The 5154-nt window shown below is 38.9% G+C and overlaps 1 non-coding gene across 1 annotated transcript; it reads right to left on the bottom strand.

Annotated features, from left to right (window-relative positions):
* Positions 1–2559: 2559 nt before the first annotated feature.
* On the bottom strand, positions 2560–2678 carry LOC133375713 (5S ribosomal RNA). The gene has a single exon (XR_009760311.1). It is a non-coding gene; the product is annotated as a 5S ribosomal RNA (ribosomal RNA).
* Between the last annotated feature and the right edge of the window lie 2476 nt (positions 2679–5154).

Genomic DNA, 5154 nt, shown 5'->3' with positions numbered 1-5154 from the left:
GTTTTATTATATATTTCTTTTAGTTTAAATTAATAAACTGCCTACATACATGCAAACACATACACACACAGAGAGAGAGAGAGACCCACACACACACACCCCTCCACCTTTGAAAACACTTCCAGGGTCCCTGTAGGAAGCTTCCTTGGGCTATATCAGACAATTTGTCCCTCAAAGCCAGTCTTGTCTACTCTGCTTGGCAATGATTCTCTGGGGACTTGAGCAGAGAAGGGCCTTTCCTTTCTCATGCAACTTGGTCCTGTTTCATTGTGATGCCAGGAGCTGATCCAGAGATGGATTGTGGGACCTTTTGCATGCAGAACATGTTTTCTTTTGTTTAGCTGTGACCCCTCCCTCACAAACAGTTGGTTAGGAGCCTTTTGCTATGGGCCATCACAGGCACAGGTATGGGGCATAGCACAACAGTAAAAATGGTGGGGGACTGGCTCAAGGAAGGTCAGTTCTGCTCTGATTGGCGGGATAGTATCTGTTGATCAATAGCCACAAGAGACCATTGATCCCTTCACCAGTCCTCTTAATTGTTTTTCAAATCGATTACGACTTATGGCGACCCTGTGAATCTTTTTTGGATATATTCATAGGGTTTTCATGGTAAGAGGTATTCAGAGGTAGTTTACCATTGCCTTTCTTTTTTTTTTTTAATTAATTTTTATTCAAATTTTCAAAACCAAAACAATACAAAAAGAAAAAACACAAATCAATAACTAACACAACAACAACAACAACAAAATATATAAAAATATTGACTTCCGATTTGTCATAGTTCAGCTATAAATCTATAATATATAACAAGCCTGTCTCTTAATAGATTATAAAATCACCTTCCTCCAGCGGTTATCTTAATTGGTTTCAAATCTCATTAACATCCTATCATGTTATTCTTCCACAAAAAGTCAAAGAGAAGTTTCCAATCCTTGAGATATATGTCCATCAATTTTTTTTCTAGATAAACATGTCAATTAATCCAACTCATCAAGTCTACTAAATCCAGTAATTTCAAATCGCTCTTCTTCCATTATCCATATTGGTTGCATCTTCCATCTTCCATCTTTACACACCCAATAATCTTGCTGTCATAGTCATATAATAAGAGTCTGATAGGAATTTCCTCCATCACAGATATTTTCTTGCCATCAATTCCGAACGTATCACTGAAGTATTGTTGCAAAGCCGCATCTCTGTTCCTCTTTTTTACATGATACACTAGCACATCTCTTGAAGATTTTTCCATTGACACAAAACAGGGATTAAATTTGTTAACTTTCTCCATTTCAAGTTCCATCAAATCCTTCCAGTCCAGGAATTTTTTTGAACCGATAATATCTTTATCTCCAATCTCTTCAATTCCTTCAGGGACAGCGCTGAGTTCCAAACCGTAATATTTATCTCCAGGATCCATCACAGCCAGGAAATCCAAATCTTTTTCCATATCCATATTTAATCCAATCTCCATAGTTTGAACCTTGGCTTTAATTTCTCTTTCATCCTTTTTTGGTTTTCCAGATCTATCTTTATTCTCCTTTCTCATAGAATCCTGAATTTCTTTCAGCTCCTGTCTCATTTCGTCAAATTCAATTCTCAACGCTTGACTATTATTTCTCAGTTCTTGTTTTATTGACTTAATCCCATTCATTATTTTCTGAAACATGTCTAAAGATAAAGTCCCTTCTTGTACATCCATGATCTTCTTAATTGTCATTCTTAAAGCCAAAGGAAACTCCTTCAATTTTCAATGTCCCAAGCAAAGAGCAGTTTATTTCTTTATCCAGTTACAAAGGAGTTAATCTTTCAAACCAACTGACGTCACACTCTAGACAGCCTTTATCTCTTATATGCCCAGAAGTGCAAAAACAGCTTTAGTTCACAGCGTCCAAATAACTAGTAGCTGAAGGAATGAGCAGATTCGTCAAAAAAAAGTAGATCAGAGAAAATAGTCCCATACATATATTACACAAAAGTCTTATAAATCAAAAAGATTTTTCCTTTCTCTTCCAATCAGAAACCCCTCATCCATTGTAATCTTTATAATGCTATTTTCCATGTCAGCTTTTTGCAATAAAAAAAAGATAGGCTATTTTTATTTTCTTCCCCCTTAGTTCCGTGAGTAAAAGAGAAGGAAATTTTTGGCTCACCCAGGTTTTCTTAATTGCTGTTCCTTTGACAAATCTCTTTAGCTGTATAGATAAGAAAGTAATAAAGCGTAGACAGGAGAATACTTGCCTGTTAGTCCGTCTTTCTTTAAAGAAAAAAAAAAGGTCACTTATTCAGCTGAGCTTAGCTAGAAATCCTCGCTCTGTCCGAGCTGCTGGAAGACCTTCTTTCACAGACAATTCTGATGAATTCCAGTCTCCAACAATCACAACAAAGCTGTGTGGGAAATCTCACGTTTCTTCCTTATCCGGAAGAAATTATCCCCAGTCAAAAAAGACCCTTCTGGCTGGATTTAAAACTGAAAAAGTTTCATCCAAGACGGGAGCCCGTCTCAGAGCTGCACAGGCGGAGGGATCCTCCTGGGAAGTCCACCATTGCCTTTCTCTAAGCCTACGTCACCTGGTATTCCCAGGCGGTCTCCCATCCAAGTACTAACCAGGCCTGACCCTGCTTAGCTTCTGAGATCAGACGAGATCGGGCGTGTTCAGGGTAGTATGGCCATAGGCCACTCTTAATTACTGACATTTAAATGACAGGAATTTTGAAGATAGTCTATTGCTCATAGCTATAATCATGTCTTAACTACATGATAACATAAGAGCCTACCGGATCAGGCCAGCAGCCCATCTAGTCCAGCAAACTGTTCTCACAGTGGCCAGCCAGATGCCTATGGAAAGCCTCCAAACAGGATCTGAGCACAACAGCCATCTCCCCTCTGAGGTTTCCAGCAAATGTCTTCCAGTTGACCTGTACTGGCAAAAGGTTGTCTATGGGATTAACTCTTCCAAAGGATGAGTTCTGGTTTCTGCCCTGCCCATTTCCGCCTGGGTGAAACTCTGTTGACATTCATACATGCCATGTGGATTCACAGCACAGGAAAGTACTGTCACCTTTATTTTATTTTCATTTTATTTATTCATTTATTCATATATTATAAACCATCAATCCATAAACAAAATATATTATGGCAGTGCATAATAAAATCACTGAAACAGCATACAATTATTAAATCATAAAATACAGAAGAAACAACCAATACTTAATTAAATTAGTTCTCTAAAAACACTTGGCAAAACAAACATGTTTGAAGCGGGCATTGAAATACCAGTATTTTTACGATTGTTTCCCTTGTACCAACTTTCTCCGTAGAACCTTATATCTGATTATTATTTTTTACAGGGGAGAGAGGATAGAATTAAACTCAGCAAATATTCCAATTTTCATGTTGTTTTTGAAATCCAGTGGTTTGCTGTTTCTCTGTCACTTCAAAGAGATGTTTTGTGATTGGTTAGAAGCATGGACAAAGTCTTATGAAATTGGCTAAGGGTCAATCCTATGCACACTAGCACAGGGGCAAGCACCAGGAAACTCACTTCTGTGCAAAGCTGTAATACTGGAGTATAAATGCTAGTGTAAGTTAAATGGGGCTTGTTCAAGGCTGGCTGGCTGGCTGCTGCTACAGGTCACCTGTTGAGATACTGTCCAATATTGACTGCTGCATGCCAAATTGTGTCAAATGCTGCCTGCTACTGGGGAGGAATGGGTGCCAAATGCTGGTGCTGAATGTTGCTATTGTTGTTATGTGTCTTCAAGTCGATTATGACTTATGGCGACCCTATGAATCAGTGACCTCCAAGAGCATCTGTCATGAACCACCCTGTTCAGATCTTGTAAGTTCAGGTCTCTGGTTTCCTTTATGGAATCAATCCATCTCTTGTTTGGCCTTCCTCTTTTTCTACTCCCTTCTGTTTTTCCAAGCATTATTATCTTATCTAATGAATCATGTCTTCTCATTATGTGTCCAAAGTATGATAACCTCAGTTTCATCATTTTAGCTTCTAGTGACAGTTCTGGTTTAATTTGTTCTAACACCCAATTATTTGTCTTTCTTGCAGTCCATGGTATCTGCAAAGCTCTCCTCCAACACCACCTTTCAAATCAGTTGATTTTTCTCTTATGCGCTTTTTTCACTAATCCTTGTCAAATTCAATGTCATTCAAAGGTCATTCGAAGTTCAAAGGTTCTGAATATTGAATATTTATTAAATATTGGCTGCATGTTCACCCATCCAGAACATTTTCATTATCAAAATTTGCAAATGAGATTTTCTTGCTTTCCAACTTACTTTCTTTGGAGGAGGGGAAGAACATGAACATCTATTCCATCTCTACCTTACACTGGCTAAAATGCTTTTTTCAAGTCTAATTGCTAGGGGTGAGGAGAACGAAAGTCTGCACATGTGCGTGGGTATATTTGTGTGCTCAGACCTGTGTGTACATGTGTGTGGCAGAGATCAGAGATGCCATTGAATTTAGGAAGACTTGCTCAGGATACATATCTGAAATACTCAGCTGTAGACCTCACGGAATGGGAGGAAATGCACATCAGTGTCAGAGCTTAGGACTGTAGAAGTCCCAGGTTCAGTGGGTCGCATTTCTAAAATGATAATCACTAATAGGCAAAAGAACCTTGTGGTTTAAGAATGTACCTATAGCCCACAGATATTTCTACCAAACTTTAAAAAGCAGGGAAATTGGGCAGCTATAGTGAATGCACCAGGGGAGCAGGAGACCTGACCTCCCCTCTGTGATATTGTACTGCCCTACAAATTTGTCAAAAAGCAAACACAATTTGGGTTGGTCTTTCACAGTCCATTCCACTTCCTGTGTAGCTTGGAAGAATTTGGTAACATGTGCCTTTTTAAAGTTCTCTTTAAAGTTTGATAGAAATATCTGTTGGCTATAGGTATGTTCTTAAACCACAAGTTTTTTTTGCCTATTAGTGAATTTCCCTGCTTTTTAACCCAGGAGGAAAGAAATGGGATCCTGTGCAAGTTTGCTGAGAATGGACTGATCATTTGCATGCTTATTGAGTTCAGTGGGATTTACTCCCCTGCAATCATGCTTTGGATAGCTGAAACTGACTACAGGGGATGGAGAGGGGAGGAGGGGAATGGGAGCAGGAAGAAAGGGGAGTAGGAGG

This window comes from Rhineura floridana, chromosome 1 (assembly GCF_030035675.1).
Source record: "Rhineura floridana isolate rRhiFlo1 chromosome 1, rRhiFlo1.hap2, whole genome shotgun sequence".
Taxonomy (NCBI): Eukaryota; Metazoa; Chordata; class Lepidosauria; order Squamata; family Rhineuridae; genus Rhineura; species Rhineura floridana.
Note: the sequence above shows the minus strand (reverse complement) of the source record. Positions and strands in the feature narration are given on the sequence as shown.